The sequence below is a fragment of the Rhinopithecus roxellana genome, chromosome 19 (genome assembly GCF_007565055.1).
Source record: "Rhinopithecus roxellana isolate Shanxi Qingling chromosome 19, ASM756505v1, whole genome shotgun sequence".
Lineage (NCBI taxonomy): Eukaryota > Metazoa > Chordata > Mammalia > Primates > Cercopithecidae > Rhinopithecus > Rhinopithecus roxellana.
In genome coordinates, this window is record NC_044567.1 from 23,805,446 (window position 1) to 23,824,341 (window position 18,896).

The 18,896-nt window shown below is 36.3% G+C and overlaps 1 protein-coding gene across 1 annotated transcript in view; it reads right to left on the reverse strand.

The window, feature by feature from the left end:
* Positions 1-18,896, reverse strand: part of BRIP1 (BRCA1 interacting protein C-terminal helicase 1) — a 183,703-nt gene that overhangs the window by 13,028 nt on the left and 151,779 nt on the right. The gene's annotated exons all lie outside the window — the stretch shown is intronic.

Here is an 18,896-nt window from a genome sequence, read left to right on the forward strand (position 1 = left end):
AGTTTTAAAAATCATGAATAAACATTTAATTTTGTCAAAAATATTCTAAAATTCAATTGACATAACATGTAGTTTTTCTTCTTTTGACTGTTAATATGGTAGATTACACTGGTTCATTTTCAAACACTGAATCATCCTTGCATTCCTAGTCATGGTGTATTATTCTTTTTATAGATTTTTGGATTCAATTTGCTAGTTTTAAAAAATACATTAAAAAATAAAAACATACTTTTTAATAATTATTAAACAATTTTAAAGTGTACGTACAATGCAATGGTTTTTGGTATATTTACAAGGCTGTATAACCTATACCACTTACCTATCCCAGAACATTTTCACCACCCCAAAAAGAAACCCTGTGCCCACTAGCTGTTACTCCAAATTATCCCAATTATTCCCCATTACCTCTGGCAACCACTAATCTTTCTGTCCTTAGAGATTTGCCGATTCTGGACGTTTCATTTAAGTGGAATCATACAATATGTAGTATTTTGTATCTGGCATATTTCACTGAACGTGATGTTTTCAAGATTCACTCATATTGTATCATTTCTCAGTACTTTATTTATAAGTTAATATTTCCACTTTTTGGCTACTATGAATAATGCTGCTAGAAACATTCAGGTACAAGTTTTTATATGAATACATGTTTTTTATTCTCTTGGGCATATACCTAGAAGTGGAACTGGTGAGTCATATGGTAATTCTATGTTTAACTTTTTCAAACACTGCCATACTGTCTTCCAAAGCAGCTGCACATTTTACATTCCCACCTCCTATGTATGAGGGTTCCAAAATCTCCACATCCTCACCATCACTTGTTATTGTATACCCTTCTAAAATTAAATCTACCCTAGGAAGTGTGAAATGATATTTCATTACGGCTTTGATTTGCATTTCCCTGACGACCAATGATGTTGATCATCATTTTTATGTGCTTACTGGCCATTTGTGTATCCTTTTTTGGAGAAGTCTGTTCAAATTATTGGTCCATTTTTAATGGCCCATTTTGTCTTTTTATTATTAAGTTGTAAGAGTTCTTTATATATTCTGGATACTAGATCCTGCTACACATGATTTGCAAATATTTTCTCCATATGTGAGTTGTCTTTTCCATTTCTTGATACTGTCCATTGAAGAATAAAAATTTGAACTATAACAAAGTCCAATTTATCTACTTTTTCTTTGGTTGCTTGTGCTTCTGGTAGCAGATCTGAGAAACTAGTGCCTAATACAAGGTCAAGAAAATTTATACCTGTTTTCACCTTTTTCTGTCTTTGATCCACTTTGAGTTAACTTTTGTATGTGGTATGAGGTAGGAGTCTAATTTCATTATTTGCACATATCCAGTTGTCCCAACACCATCTGGTGAAAAGACTATTCTTTCTTTGAGTTGTCTTGGCACTCTTGTCAAAAACCAATTCACTGTAGATGTATGAATTTGTTTATGGACCCTCAATTCTACCCATTGATCTATACATCTGTCTTGATGCCAGTACAACATAGTCTTGATTAGTGTGGCTTTGTAATAAGTTTGAAATAGAAAACTGTTTGTTCTCCTAGTATGTTCTTCTTTTTCAAGATTGTTTTGACTGTTCTGGGTTCCTTGCCTTTCCATAATAATTTTAGAATCAGCTTCTCAATTTCTGCCAGAAAGTCAGCTGGGATTTTGATTAGTATTGTATTTAACCTCTATATCAATATAGGGGAGTGCTGATATTTTAACAATAAGTCTTCTAATCCATGAACATGGAATTCTTTCCATTTATTTAGAATTTTCATTCAATAATGTTTTGCAGTTTTCCATATATAGATCTTTCATCTCCTTAGTTAAGTATATTTCTAAGTATTTTATTCTTTCTGATGTTATTTTAAATGGAATTTTGTTAAGTTCATTTTTAGATTTTTGGCTCTAGTGAATAAAAATGTCATTTTTTTTTAATATTGGTCTTGTAACCTGAAACCTTGCTGAATCTATCAGTTCTGCTATTTTAAAAATGGATTTCTTAGGATTTTCTGTGTGTAATATATCATTCGCAAATAAAAATAGTTCTGCTTCTTCCTTTCCAATCTGTATACCTTTCTTTCTTTTCCTTGTCTCACTGCCCTGGTTAGAACCTCCAATACAATATTGAACAGAAGTGGTAAGAGTGAAAATCACTGTTGTGATCTTGAACTTAGGAAAAACATTTCAGTCTTTTACGATTAAGTGTGATGTTAGCTGTGAGTTTTTCATAGATGACCTCATTAAAGCTAAGTAAGTAACCTTATATTCCCACTTTGTTGAGTATTTTCATCACGAAAATGTGTTGAATAGTGTTTTATGCTTTTTTTTTTTTTTTTTTTGCATCTTTAGAAGATCATGTGGTTTTGGTCTTCTGTTAATATGGTGTATTACATTAACTGATTTTATAAAGCATGTTGAACCAATCTTGGATTGCTGGGATAAATCTTACTTGGTCGTGGTGTATAATCCTTTTAGTATGTTGCTGATTCTGTCAATGGCTTGTATTTCTATAGTCATATGAAATATTGCCGTACAATCTTCTTTTCTTGTAATGTATTTTACTTGTTTTAGTATCAGATAATACTGGCCACATAGAATGAATTGGTAAAAATTCTCTTCCATTTTTTGCTAGAGTTAATGAAAGATTAATGCTAATTCTTCTGTAAATTTTTGGTAGAATTCACCAGTGAAGCCATTTAATCATGAGGCTGAGGCAGGAGAATCACTTGAACCTGGGAGGTAGAGGTTGCAGTAAGCTGACATCGCATCACTGCATTCCAGCCTGAGCGAGAGTGAGACTTTGTCTCAAAAAAAAAAAAAAAAAAAAAAAAAAGTGGGGGAAGTGTTTTGATGACAAATTCTATCTTTACTTGTTATACATCTATTCAGATATTCTATTTCAGCTGGTCGCAGTGGCTCATGCCTGTAATCCCAGCAGTTTGGGCGGCCGAGGCAGGCTGATCACAAGGTCAGGAGTTCGATACCAGCCTGACCAACATGGTGAAACACCATCTCTACTAAAAATACAGTCGGGCATGGTGGCAGGCACCTGTAATCCCAGCTACTCAGGAGGCTGAGGCAGGAGAATTGCTTGAACCTGGGAGGCGGAGGTTGCAGTGAGCCGAGATAATGCCACTGCACTCCAGCCCAGGTGACAGTGTGAGACTCCATCTCAAAAAAAAAGAAAAAGAAAAAAAAGATATTCTATTTCTTCTTGATATATTCTCAGTATTTTGTGTCTATCTATGAATTTGTCCATTTAATCTAAGTTATTTCTCATCACACAATTTTTTTTTTTTTTTTTGAGACGGAGTCTTGCTCTGTCGCCCAGGCTGGAGTGCAGTGGCGCGATCTCGGTTCACTGCAAGTCCCGCCTCCCGGGTTCACGCCATTCTCCTGCCTCAGTCTCCTGAGTAGCTGGGACAACAGGCGCCCACCACCACGCCCGGCTAATTTTTTGTATTTTTAGTAGAGATGGAGTTTCACCGCATCACACAATTTTTGAAGGTATTCTCTTATAATCCTTTGTATTTCTGTAAGGTAGTAACATCTCTTTCATTTCTAATTTTAGTAAATTAGAAGTTCTCTGTATTTTCTTTGGTCAGTCTTGGTACAGGTCTGTCAATTTTGTTGATCTTTTCAACAAATCAACTTTTGTTACCTTGGTTATTCTCTACTGTTTTTTGAATTCTCTATTTCATTTATTTCCTTTCCAATCTCTAGTATTTCCTTTGATTGCCTTGCTTTGGGTTTAGTTTGCTCTTTTTTTCCTAATTCCTTAAGGTGGAAGGTTAGACTATTGATTCCAGATGTTTATTCTTTTAAAATACAGATGTTTACAGCTTTTTTTTTTTTTTTTTTTTTTGGAGATAGTCTCTCGCTCTGTCAGCCAGGCTGGAGTGCAGTGGCATGCTCTCAGCTCCTTGCAACCTCCACCTCCTGGACTCAAGCAATTCTCCTGCCTCAGCCTCCCAAGTAGCTGGGATTACAGGCCTGTGCCACCACGCCTGGCTAAATTTTGTATTTTTAGTAGAGATGGGGTTTCACCATGTTGGCCAGGCTCGTCTCAAACTCCTGACCTCAGGTAATCCACCCACCTCAACCTCCCAAACTACTGGGATTACAGGCATGAGCCACCACGCCCAGCCTAGATGTTTACAGCTTTTTAAAATTTCCCTGGGAGCAGTACTTTCACTGTGTCCCCCAAATTTTGGGACATTGTTTCCATTTTCATTTATCACAATGTGTTTTTCAATTTTCCTTCTGATTTCTTCTTTGACCCATTGGTTATTTAAAAGTGTGTCATTGAATTTCCATGTATTTGTGAATTTTCCATTTTTCCTTCCATTATTGAGTTCTGGTTTATTTCATTGTGGTCAGAAATAATACTTGTAATGATTTCAACCTCTTAACATTTATGGAAACTTATTTTATATTTTATGGATGAATGGATGGTCTATCCTGAAGAATGTGTCACGTTCACTTGAGGAGAATGCATATTCTCCTGTTGTTGGGTGAAGTGTGCTACAGATGTCTGTTAGGTTTGTTTGTAGTCGTTGGTTTGTAGTTTTGTTCAAACCAACAAAACTACAAACTTTATTTCCTGTTGATTTTCCTTCTAGTTGTTCTATCCATTATTGAGTAGGGTATGGAAGTCTCCAAGTATTACTAAATTCTTGATTTCTGGTGCTTTTTGCTAGATGTGTTTTGGGGCCTTTTATGTTAACTACATATGTTTATAATTGCACATGTTTTGACTTGTTATACATTCTTCAGAGAATGGCTGTTTTTTTTTTTTTTTTTTTTGAGACAAGAGTCTCACTCCTGTTGCCCAGGCTGGAGTGCAGTAGTGAGATCATGGCTCACTGCAGCCTCAACTTCCTGGGCTCAGGTGATTCTCCCACCTCAGTCTCCTGAATAGCAGGGATTATAGGTACATGCCCCTACACCCGGCTAATTTTTTTGTACTTTTAGTAGAGACAGGGTTTCATCATGTTGCCTAGGCTAGACTTGAGGGCTCAAGCAATCTGCCCACCTCAGCCTCCCAAAGTGCTAGGATTGCAGGCAGGATGGCATTTTTATCATTATAAAATGTTAATTGTTTCCATTAACATTTATTTTGTCTTAAGGGTCTATTTTATCTATTAGTATAACCAAACCAGCTCTCTTTTGTTTACTATTTGCATGGTATGTCTTTCCCATCATTTTATTTTCAACCTATTTGTGTTTTATAAACTAGTGTTTCTCTTGCAGACAGTATATATCATATTATTTTCAATCCATTCAGCCAAACTTTGCCTTTAGACTGGAGTGTTTAATCCATTTATATTTAATGTAATTACTGTTAAGGTAGGATTTACTTAGCTATTTTGTAAAATACCCACTTTGCTATTTGCTTTCTATATGCCTTATGTATTTTGTTCTTCTGTCTTTCCATTACTTTCCATTTTCTCCAATAGACACCAGTATATAATTTTAATTCTCTTATCATTTACATTACTATATTTTCTAAATTATTTTTATTAGTGGTTGAAGAGTATAATAAACACATCAACAAGTAATAACCTAGTCAGTATCATTACCAACTTAATTTCAATAGTACACAAAAATGGTCCTTCTGTTCCCTCACCTATCACCTTTGGGTTGTTATTGTCATATAAATTATATCTTTAAACATTGTATGCTGGTGCAGAAGAATTAACATTGTAGGTTGGATTATTTATCCCTAGAAAGGTCTGTTTAAAGGTGGCTCTGGGCTGATGAATGAAAACTTAGATTCAGGAGGGTTCCTGTGATTGACTGATAAGAGAGTCTCACTGTGCCTAAACTGTTTGAGTAAACAATATATTAATGCTGAATACTTATTCTCCTTTTGAGAGTCTAGTCTTCTGGAAACTGCTAGGCAGACCAGCCCCAATAAAATCCCTGGGTGTTAATGAGTTCCTCTGATTGGAAATATTTCATGCGTGTTGCCACAACTCATCGCTTGGGGAAGTGTGTTCTGTGTAACTGCACTGGGAGAGGACACTTAGAAGCTTAAGACTGGCTCCCTGGACTTTGTCCCATGCACATGTTCTGTTCTCTTTGCTGATTGTGCTTGCTATCATTTCACTGTAATAAATCCTAGCCATGTATACAGTTATATCCTGAGGCTATCTAACTGTCCCAAGTGAATTACTGAACTTGAAGGTGGTCTTGGCAACCCACGAGACAATCACCACAGATTTACAATTATTTTATGCAGTTGCTCTTTTTAAAAAATCAGGAGAAAAAGAATTATAAGCAAGAAATACATTTATATTAACTTTTATATTTACCTATGTCATTATCTTTGTGGATATTCTTTATTTCATCATGTGCATTTGACTTACTTCCTAATATCCTTTCATTTCAGCCTGGAAGACTCCTTTTAGTAATTCTTGTAGGACAAGTTTGCTACAGAGTAATTCTCTTGGTTTTTGTTTATTTGGGAATATCTTAATTTTTACCTTGGCCGGGCGCAGTGGCTCAAGCCTGTAATCCCAGCACTTTGGGAGGCCGAGACGGGTGGATCACGAGGTCAGGAGATCGAGACCATCCTGGCTAACACGGCGAAACCCCGTCTCTACTAAAAATACAAAAAATTAGCCGGGCGAGGTGGCGGGCGCCTGTGGTCCCAGCTACTCAGGAGGCTGAGGCAGGAGAATGGCGTGAACCTGGGAGGCGGAGGTTGCAGTGAGCTGAGATCCGGCCACTGCACTCCAGCCTGGGCGACAGAGCAAGACTCCGTCTCAAAAAAAAAAAAAAAAAAAAAAATTTTTTTTACCTTATTTCTGAAGGACAGTTTTGTTAGATATAGTATTCTTAGTTGACGGTCATTTTCTTTCAGCACTTTGACCGTGTCAATTAACTGCTTCCTGGTCTGGAGGATGTTTTGTACATGATGAGTTATTTCTCTCTTGCTGCTTTCTAGATTCTGTCTTCTGGCTGTTTGATTTCAACCATCTAGATAGGAATCTCCCTGAGTTCATCCTACTTGGAGTTCGCTTATCTTCTTGGATGTATAAATTAATGTTTTTAATCAAATTCAGAACATTTTCAGCCATAATTCTTCAAGTATTCTTTCTGTTATTTTTTCTCTTCTGTCCTTTTGGGACTCCACATATGCATATGTTGGTACAATTGATGAGGTTCTACAGGTCTCTGAGATTATGCTAGTTGTTCTTCATTGTTTTTCTTTCTGTTCCTCAGAGTGAATAACCTCAATTGATGTTTAAGTAAATCAATTCTTTCTTCTGCCTGCTTAAATCTGCTGTTGGGCCCCTGTAATGAATATTTCATTTTAGCTATTATACTTTCCAACTCCAGAATTGCAATTAGGTTTTTGTTAAGCAAATTTTATCTCTTTATTGATATTCCCTATTTAGTGAGGTAAGACATCATTCTCATAGTTTTTGATACAGTTTGCTTAGTTATTGAACATATTTGAACTAGCTGTCTCTCCTAACGCATAGCTTTGTCTACTAAGACAAATGTCTGGGTTCCCTCAGGGATAGTTTCTATTATTTTTTTTTCTCTTAGTGTACAGTTATACTTTGTTATGTGTCATGATTTCTGTTTAAAACAGTACATTTTAAATAATATAATGTGGCAAATACAGTAATCAGATTATTCTCCCTCTTCAAGGTTTTTTGTTCTTGTAATTTACCTAAAATAATACTGTAAAGTCTGTATTCTGTCACGTGTGGTCATTGAAGACTGCTTGGTTAACTTAGTAGTCAGCTAATAATTAGACAGAGATTTCCTTAAATGTCTAGAATCATCATGTCTCCCATTCTTTGCCAAGAGTCTCTGCATGTATTGGGACATAATTTCAATCCTCAGCAAGGTAGGTAATAACTCTGATCTTGATTTCACTTCCTGATTCAGTAGAGTACCAAAGTGATAGCTTAAGGCCTTTTCAGGTCTTTTCTTGGCATGTCCACATCACTGGTCACATGCACAGTCCTACACATATGCATGGCCACTAAAATCCCAGGAATATGTCAGAACTTTAAAAGCTCTCTATGCACATCGCATTCCTCAGCTTTTCTCGTTACATTTTTTGGCTAGCCTCTCACTTGCCCCAAATGTCATTCATTGTCTCAGGTAGCTGTGAAGTTAAACAGCTGGCTGGGTGAGCTCTGAGTCAGGTCAAATAAAGATAGCCTTGTGAGTGGGGTCTTCCAGGAAACTCCCAGGTAGGTCACATAATTCTCTGGAAATGTTCTCCAGCCCCGTTTTGCTCCTTCCAATGACTGTCAAGTTGCTGGCTTTTCTCATGATTTCAGGCTGTTGATTTTTAAGGCTATTGTGAACTTGGAGAGAGGTGAGAACAGAGCAAGTTAAAATACCACAAAGCTTACTGTTCTTACTGTAATTCAGCTATTTTTAAGGAGTAAATGCTTCTTAGAATGCTGTAACTTTTGATTAATACCCAGAGTTTTGATAAAGTTGATTCTAACTTATTTTTGCCTATTTTCTCATTGCTTTTAGAAATTTTAAAGGTCTTTGTTCTGCCATTTTTGAGGACCTCAGCCAATTTGCTGGCACTCTATAAAGGACATCTTCATCTGTGTTTCAGAGGGATATTGATCTACAGTTGTTTTTTTTTAACTTTTATTTTAGTTTCAGGAATACATGTGCAGGTTTGTTTCAGAGGCAAATTGCATGTCATGGGGATTTGTTGTGACAAATTGGGACAGATTATTTTGTCACCCAGGTAAAAAGCAGCATAGTATCCAACAGGTAGTTTTCCTCACTCTCCTCCTACTCTCCACCCTCAAGTAGGCCCTGGTGTCTATTGTTCCCTTCTCTGTCCACATATACTTGATGTTTAGCTCCCGTGTATAAGTGAGAACATGTGGTATTTGGTTTTCTGTTCCTGCATTAGTTCATTTAGAATAGCCTCCAGCTCCATTCATGTTGCTGCAAAGGACATGATCTTATTCTTTTTTATGGTTGCATAGTATTCCATTGTGTTTATGTACCACATTTTCTTAATCCAGTCTACTATCAATAGGCATTTAGGTTGATTCCACATCTTTGCTACTGTGAACAGTGCTGTGATGAACATACAGATACATATATCTTTATGGGAGAATGATTTACATTCCTTTGGGTATATATCCAATAATAGAATTGTTGGGTTGAACAGTACTTCTGCTTTAACTTCTTTCAGAAATCAACAAACTGCTTTCCACAGTGGCTGAACTAATTTACGTCCCCACCAGCAGTATATATGTGGTCCCTATTCTTTGTAACCTTGCCACCAGCATCTGTTTTTTTTTTTTTTTTTTTTTTTTTTTTTTTTTTTTTTTTGACTTTTTAACGATAGCCACTCTGACTGGTATGAGATGTTATCTTGTGTGTGTGTGTTTTGGAGACAGAGTCTCACTCTGTTGCCCAGGCTGAAGTGCAGTGGCACAATCCCAGCTCACTGCAACCTTCACCTCCTCGTTTCAAACAATTCTCCTGCCTTAGCCTCCCAAGTAGCTGGAATTACAGTTATGTGTCACAATGACCAGCTAATTTTTGTATTTTTAGTAGAGATGGGGTTTCACCATATTGGGCAAAGTGGTCTTGAACTCCTGACCTCAAGTGACCCGCCCGCCTTGCCCTCCCAGTGTTGAGATTACAGGTGTGAGCCACCGCGCCCAGCCGCATTGTGGTTTTGATTTGCATTTCTCTAATGATTAGCATGTTGAACATCTTTTCATATGCTTCTTGGCCACATGCATGTCTCCTTTTGAGAAATGTCTGTTCATGTCCTTTGGCCACTTTTTAATGGGGTTGTTTTTTGCTTGTCAATTTAAGTTCCTTATGGATTCTGGATATTAGATGTTTGTAAGATACATAGTTTGCAAACATTTTCTCCCATTCTCTGGGTTGTCTTTACTCTATTGATATTTTGCTGTGCAGAAGCTCTGTAGTTTAATTAAGTCCCATTTGTCGATTTTGTTTTTGTTGCAATTGCTTTTGGTGTCTTCATCATGAAATCTTTCTAGAGCCTATGTCCAGAATGGTATTTCCAAGGTTTTCCTCAAGGGTTTTTAGTTTAAGGTTTTACATTTAAGTCTTTAATTCACCCTGAGTTGGTTGTTGTATATAGTGTAAGGAAGGGGGTCCAGTTTCAATCTTCTGCATATGGCTAGCCAGTTAGGTCCCACTTGTCAATTTTTATTTTGTTGCAGTTGCTTTTGAGGACTTAGTCACAAATTCTTTGCCAAGTCGGATGTTTAGAACAGTATTTCCTAGGTTTTCTTCTAGGATTTTTATAGTTTGAGGTCTTACACTTAAATCTTTAATCCACGTTGAGTTCATTTTAATCCATCTTGAGTTGATTTTTGTATAGGGTAAAAGGGAGGGGGTCCAGTTTCATTCTTCTGCATATAGCAAGCCAATTACTCCAGCACCATTTATTGAACAAGGAGTCCTTTCCCCATTGCTTATTTTTGCTAACTTTGTCAAAGATCAGATGGTTGTAGGTGTGCAGTTTTATTTTTCGGCTCTTACAGTTTTCTTCCCCCCTCCTCCTTTTTCTTTTGTTTTTGTAGTCCTCATCTGGTTTTGATTGCTGGTTAATTCTGGTCTCATAAAATAAATTGGAAAGGATTGCATCTATTTTTCAGAAGAGATTATATAAAATTTGTGTTATTTCTTCTTTAAATGTTTGGTAATATTTGCTAGTGAACACATCTGGGTGGAGAACGTTTTAGAAGGCTTTTAACTATGGATTCTATTTCTTTGCTATATAGCTATACATGTTATCGATTCCATCTTGGCCTCATAAAATAAACTGAGAAGGATTACATCTTCTATTTTTTAGAAGACATCATGTAAAATTTGTGTTATTTCTTCTTTAAAATGTTTGGTAATATTTGTTAGTGAATATATCTGGGTAGATAATTTTTTAGATGGCTTTTAACTATGAATTCTGTTTCTTTGCTGGATAGCTATTCATGTTATCTGTTTCATCTTGGATGAATTTTGGTATTTTGTGGGTTTTGTGGAATTAATCTACTTCATCTAAGTTATCAAATGTATATGTATACAGTTGTTCATAGTATTCCCATATTATTCTTTTAATGTCTGTGGAGTCTGTAGTTATACTATTAATACCTCTTTTATTCTTGATATTAGTAATTGTGGCTTCTCTTTTTTTTCTTTGCTAATTTTGCTAGAGGTTTATCAATTTTATCAGTCTTTTCAAAGAGTCTATTTTTTTTTCTTTTTCAACTTTTATTTTATTTTAGATTCTGGGAGTACATGTGCAGGTTTGTTACAAGGTTATATTGCATGATGTTGGAGTTTGGAGTACAGTTGAACCTATTACCCAGAAAGTAAGCATAGAACACAATAGGTAGTTTTTCAACTCTTGCTTCCCTCCTTCTCTGCCTCCTCTTACATTCCCTAGTGTCTGTGTTCCCATCTTTACGTACATGTGTACCCATTGTTTATCTCCCATTTATAAGTGGGAACATATGGTATTTGGTTTTCTGTTTCTGTGTTAGTTTGCTTAGCATAATGGCCTCCAGTTGCATCCATGTCGCTGCAAGGACATGATTTCGTTCCTTTTTAATAGCTGTGCAGTATTCCATGGTGTCTATGTACCATATTTTCTTTATCCAGTCCACCGTTGATAGGTATTTGAGTTGCTTCTATGTCTTTGCTTTTGTGAATTGTGCTGATTAACACACAGCTGCATGTGTCTATTTGGCAGAATGATTTATTTTCGTTTGGGCATATAATCAGTAATGGAATTGCTGAGTTGAATGGTAGCTCAACTCTTAGTTCAAACAGCTTAATTTTAATTTCTCTGATTTCATTATTTTTGTTACAATTCATCAATTTATACTTGTTTTTATTATTCCTTTTTTTCCTGTTTGCCTCACATTTATTTAGCTCTTGTTTTTCTAGCTTCATAAGGTAGAAACTAAGATCACTGATTTGAGGATTTTTTTCCTAAAATAAGCATTTAATGATATAAATATCCATTTGAGCACTGCTTTAGCTGCAGTCCTTACATTTTGATATGCTGTATTTTCATTTTTGATCAGGTCAAAATATTTTCTAATTTTACTTGAAACTTGCTGTTTTGTCTATGGATTATTTAGAAATATGCTGCTTAATTTCCAAGTATTTGGACATTTTTCTGTTATTGATTTCTAGTTTAAACTAGATTAGTAGTTTAATTCCATTACTGTCAGAGAACATACTGGACTTGAGTTGGCTAATAATGTTGCTCAAGTCATCTATCTATATCTTTATTAGTTTGTCTACTAGTTCTGTTACTGAGAGGAATTTTGAAGTTTCCAACTATAATTGTATATTTGTCTATTTTTCTCTTCAGATCTGTCAGTTTTTGCTTCATGTATTTTGAAACCCTGTTTTGGGGTGCATACACATTTATGATTCTTACGTCTTCTTGGTGAATTCACCCTGTTATCATTATGTAATGTTCTCTTTTATCCCTAATTTTATTTGCTTGGAATTCTACTTTATCTGGTATTAAATAGTTACTTGAGTTAGATCATTGGTATTTTGAATTCTGGTCTCCTTTCTTAATCTACCTACTAGTGCTTACTTTTCAGAGTTCTCAAACAGCTATTCCACATATTCTGTCTAGGTTTTTTAGACTATTAAATATGCTTACTTCATCTTACCTAGGACTGAAACGCTCGAACTATTTTTTAAAGTTAATTTAATTTTAGCTTTGTAAATTTTAACTTTTATCAAAGAAACACAAACACATAGTTTTATGTTTTCAGTGAAAAACGTAACTGTCCTTTCCCCACCCACCTCCTGTTTACAATTCCCATTCCTCGGAAACAATTGCTTTCAATTTTTTAGGTAGCTCTTCTGGTTTTTATCTCCATTTTTCTAAGGAATATTCATCCTACTGCTACTTCTTGGTTTTTGAACTTGAGAACTTACGTACTGATTCTCTCCTGTGGAAGATGTTTATTTCTCTTATACCACTGATACTTCACCATCCCTTCCTGGGAATATTAACAACTGAGTCACAGAGTGCACTATAATTACATTTCCTTTATTGTACAAGACTTTTTGCCTTCCCTGGAGTTAATAACTGCCTCTTCTTCTTATGGATTAATTTTTTAATGTTTTCTATCATTAATTAATCCCCAAACCATGCCACAGCTGTAAAAATTCTTCCCAGTATGGTCAAATCTTCCATCCTCTGAACTCAATTTGGACTACTTGCTGCACTGCTATCATCCCACAGTTTTCCTTCCTGGTTGTTTTAGGAATTATCTTTGCCTCTATTCTGGATTGTAACCCTAGTTTCCTGCATCCTTGATATTCCTTTTTGAATTTTTTTTTTTTTTATTTTGATGGAGCACATCTTCCAGTAACATCTTGAGAAAGTGTCCATTTGAAGCAAATGTTTTAGGTCCTTATATGTTGAAGGTTTTATTTTGTCTTATAGTTTGTTAGTTTGGCTTGAATAGAACTTAAGTTATAAATCCAAAATATCCCTAAAATATTTGAAGACAATTTTTTCTATTTTTTTGGTTTCAGTGTTGCTTTTCAGAAGTCTGTTGTGATTCTGATTCTCTATCTTTTGTGAGATAGAGACCTGTCTTTTTGTCTTTGGAAGATTTTAAGACTTTTTCTTTATCCGCTGGTACTTGGAAAGGACACAGTGAAGTGCTTTGTAGCTTTTCCTCCTTTACCTGTGCCTTAGTGAGCCCCTTCAATCAGGAAATCATGTTATTCAATTCTGAGAAATTTTCTTGAGTTATTTCTCTGAGATGTTTCTTTCCTTTATTTTTTCTGTTCTCATGATCTGGGCCTCCTATTTATCAGAAGTTGGTTATTGCATACTGATCCTCTAATTTTCTAGTTCTTCTTTCCCGCTTTCTCTTTTTGATCTGGAAAATTTCAATTTTATCTTCCAAGCCCTATTATGCATTTAAAATTTGTTGGTATCATGTTAATTTCTAAGAACTTCTTATTCTTTTGTTCTTGTTTCATGGAGGCAATATGGTACATCTCTATGCATATAAATATTTTTTTGAAGATTTCTCCTATCTGGGGTTGGCAAACTATAGCCTGTAGTGCCCACAAAAATTACCCATGTCTTGTTTTTGTACAGCCTCCAATGTGTAGGAATGGTCTTCACTTTTTTTTTTTTTTTTTGAGAAAGCGTCTCATTCTGTCGCCCAGGCTGATGTACAGTGGTGCAACCTCGGCTCACTGCAACCTCCACTTCCCGGGTTCAAGTGATTCTCTTCCCTCAGCCTCCTGAGTAGCTGGCATTACAGGCGTGCACCACCATACCCAGCTAATTTTTGTATTTTTAGTAGAAATGGGGTTTCACCATGTTGGCCAGGCTGGTCTCAAACTGCTGACCTCAAGTGATCATTTTTAAGAGGATTAAGGAAAAAACATACACAGTAGTCCCCTACAGCTGCAATCTTGCCTGTGGTCAAAGTTACTCATGGTCAAATGTCCAAAAATATTAAATGGAAAATTCCAGAAATAATTCATACATTTTAAAATGCATGCCTTTCTGAGCTGCATGATAAAAATCTCATGCTGTCCCACTCAGGATGTTAATCATCCCTTTGTCCACCATGTCCACGCTGTATACTCTTTTTGCCTGTTAGTCATTTAGTAGCCATCTTGGTTATCAGATAGAAAAAACACAGTATACACAGAGTTTGGTACTACCCATAGTTTCAGGCATTTAGTGGAAGTTGTGGAATCTATCTTCTCTGGTTAAGGAGAGACTACTGTACTGTCTGGCCCTTTATAGAAAGCACTGGCCAATCCTTGTTCTAGTCTGTTGTGCTGTTTCTATTTTCTCAGAGTTCTTCTCCTCTGTTTTTGTTTGCTTTGTTGTATTTGTTTTGTTTTTGTTGTTGTTTTGGTCTGTTTTTCATGTTAGAGACTTTGACAATCTGGTGAAGACTCTGCACTTAAGAGTAAGGCACTAAAACAATGATTGGCAGCTCTGAATGTATGGGTAGAGCTTATACGCTGGGAAGTTTGCTATAGGGTAATTTGGTAGGAACCAGGCCAATTTGTAGATGCTTTCTCATGGGGTGGTCAGTTTCCCTAAAGAGGAATTCTACACCCTTGGGAGACGTAAGACTGATTGTCAGTCTGCTCAGAGCTAAAAAGAAAAGGGGAATGGAGTTCTCACATTCAGTATGTAGAATCCCCATATATAATATAAACCTCCATCTTTAATACATACTCAGCTGTGCCTGGTGTTGAAGAATATGGAGACTCTGTTGTTCAATCTTTCCAGAAATAAACCTGGGTGAGAGAGGGGGCTAATTGTTTCTTATACTAACTTGCAACCAAACCACCTGTTTTTAAACCTCACTTTCATTGACATTTTAGATTGCTCCAAATCCTAGGCTTTTTCATCCATGAATCTGAAAGTTCTTGTTGACTATCATCAATGTAGATTTAAATTTCAGCTTTGTCTTGCCTGCTAAGTCACTCAGTCATTCATCTGTTTTCCAGTGTTCAAAATTTGTTGATACTACTTGTCTGTCACTGTCTCCTCTCTCTCTTTGTAACATTGTAGGTTTGACATTTTCATTCCTTTATTATCATAGGATTTTGAGGGGGTGAAGAGTAACATAAATGTTCAATTTTTCTACAAAGACTAAAAAAAATCTAAATTTTATAGGGCATTATTTTTTGATATTATTTTACAGTAACCTATAGGCTCCAAGGCAACAGACCATAATAACACTGGGAAGGATAGGAAGATGACTATTGTCAACACTACAGAAGAATATTGAAAGTCAATGGAAAGTCAGTGTGCCACTGTATTTTGGTTCCAGTTTGATTTATGTTTAAAGCATTCTGTGGTATGGTAGAAAGGTACTTCTGTTAATGAAACAATTTAAAGAAATAAGATTTCACCTTTTCTTTTTACCATTGTTTTCAAACTGCCTTGCTTAAATGAATATGCCCACTTGAGACAAAGATTATGCTTTCAGTAAAGCAACAAAGACTAGTAAGGAAACTCATAGTGCAGTTGTAACCTGGTTGCAAAACCATCTGGTATGTTTCCAAAGGCTGTTCTTGTATTTCATAGACTTATATTACTTCAAATACTCTTAACAGTCCCATGTGTGCTTAAAAAAATTAACATTAAAAAGAATCCATTGGTTTCTGCTTACTTTAGATCTTCTGTATCCCTTACAAGAAGAGTGACTCAGAGTATAAGCACCTTTTCTGTCAATCAATATACATTATGAGTTTTATTAAATAACATAAAACATTTGCTTGATCTTTATTTTTTTAATTTTAAAAATTTTACTTATTGATTGGTTTTAAAAGGATAAGCTCCTTTGTAACAAATTATTAATTATTGGCATTATTCTCTGAAAATCAGTAAAATGATAGCTGGGCTCTCCATTTAAAAAAATTAATAAAATACTAAAAGTACAGTATTATATATCAATACTATAAATACATGATTTTTATGATATTCCAGGAAAGCATGTTTTGAAGCTCTAAAAGTTCTCTGGGCAATGTTGTATGGCGGGAAAAAGCACTGAACCTCACATTTTTCATTAAACAAGCATTTGAGACTTGGTTGCTGAGAATGTAAAAACATGTAACTCATGTTCAAGGAAGAAAACAGGCTATTACAATACAATGAGATATGTGCTATAATACAGATAGCAACCAAAATACTATAGGTTTACTAACGTATAAATAACTCTAGTTGGAGAAGTTTTAAAGGTCCTCATAAAGGACATGACTTTCAATGAGGTTTTGATTGCTAAATTTGCCAAATGAATTATATGATAACGTATAAGCCAAGGCAAAGCGTAATGAAAGAATATAGCATGTTTGATAGCTTAACAGTGACATGCTTATGTTTAATAGTGAAAAATTCGGTGGCTAGAGGTAAAGCATAAGAATGAAAAAGCAAGTATTACAGTTTTAGAAGTGGATGGGACCAAGATGTAAAGGGCCATTTAGTAGCCATATGGCCTTAGAAAAATAATTTAATTTCTCATAACCAGTTTAAAAACAACTCAGGCTGAGGCAGGTGGATCATCTGAGGTCAGGAGTTTGAGACCAGCCTGGTCATCATGGTGAACCCCATCTCTACTAAAAATATAAAAATTAGCTGGGCATGGTAGTGCGTGCCTGTAGTCCCAGCTACTCAAGAGGCTGAGGCAGGAGAATCGCTTGAACCTGGGTGGAGGAGGTTGCAGTGAGCCAAGATTGCGCCACTGCACTGGGTGACAGAGTGAGACTCCATCTCAAAAAAAAAAAAAAAAGCAAATCAAATAAAACATCAAGTAGCAACATGCATTGCTACTGGAAGTGATTGGTAGAAGAATCAAGTGAGATATGTGGAAAAGGTTTGTAAACGAGAAAACCGCATACAAACATAACTTTTGTTTCACATGGTTTCTTGAAATTCAAGGCATTGCTTATACTAAAAGGAAGAAAAATCAACTGAGGTAAGTATATTTATATTTTCTTAAAATTGAGTATAATGACTAAAAGTAAACAATTTCAAAAATATATTCAAGTTCCCCTAGAAACTATTAGCTGAATATTAAAATTCAAAAAAACAAAAAACAAAAAACAGAAAAAAAACACAGGTCAATCAGCAGGGAGACACAAAGTAAGCAGATGTGATGCTTCAATAACCTGCAGTGCAACTTGATTCCAAGTAAAATGGGATTTCTAGGAAGAAAAGGGGAGCAGGATCTCTGTAGCTTAACTGTAGACCTGAATCACTCAGTTTGAAGAAAAACATTTGCAGAATACCATTCTAAAATGATGGGGAGTGGCTGGATGTGGTGGCTCACGCATGTAATCCTAACACTTTGGGAGCCTGAAGCGGGAGGATCACTTGAGGCCAGGAGTTCAAGACCAGCCTGGCCAACATAGCAAAACCCTGTCTCTACTAAAAATACAAAAATTAGGCCGGGCGCGGTGGCTCAAGCCTGTAATCCCAGCACTTTGGGAGGCCGAGACGGGCGGATCACGAGGTCAGGAGATCGAGACCATCCTGGCTAACACGGTGAAACCCCGTCACTACTAAAAATACAAAAACTAGCGGGGCGAGGTGACGGGCGCCTGTAGTCCCGGCTACTCAGGAGGCTGAGGCAGGAGAATGGCGTAAACCCGGGAGGCGGAGCTTGCAGTGAGCTGAGATCCGGCCACTGCACTCCAGCCCGGGCGACAGAGCGAGACTCCGCCTCAAAAAAAAAAACAAAAAAACAAAAAACAAACCAAAAATTAGCCAGGTGTGGTGGCATGTGCCTGTAATCCCAGCTACTCAGGAGGTTGAGGCAGGAGAATCGCTTGAACCCAGGAGGTGGAGGTTGCAGTGAACTGAGATCACGCCACTGCACTCCAGCCTGGGCAACAGAGCAAGACTCTATCTCAAAATAATAATAATAATAATAATAATAATAATAATAATAATAAATAAAATGATGGGGAGTACAGTGGGTGAAATGTTCTAGGGCTTAAATCTAGTTGTTGTAGTCTTATGTCTAAGCTATACACAAATACATATAGCTTACATATATGCATACATATACATATACCTATGTCTAAGCTATACACAAATCTGAACTCACGTGCAATCTGGTTTACAAACGGGCTAATGTAAGTACGCAAGACACCAGAAAAATCGAAATTTTTGATTTCACTGGGTAAGATCATGATTAGTTGTGGGACTTCTGGTTGAAGTGCAAATATGTCAACTGGTCATGTTTTCATTTTACTGTTATCCTATTTCTTCTTTTTAGATGGAGTCTCCATCGCCCAGGCTGGAGTGCAGTGGCATGATCTCAGCTCAGTGCAACCTCCACCTACCAGGTTCAAGCAATTCTTCTGCCTCAGC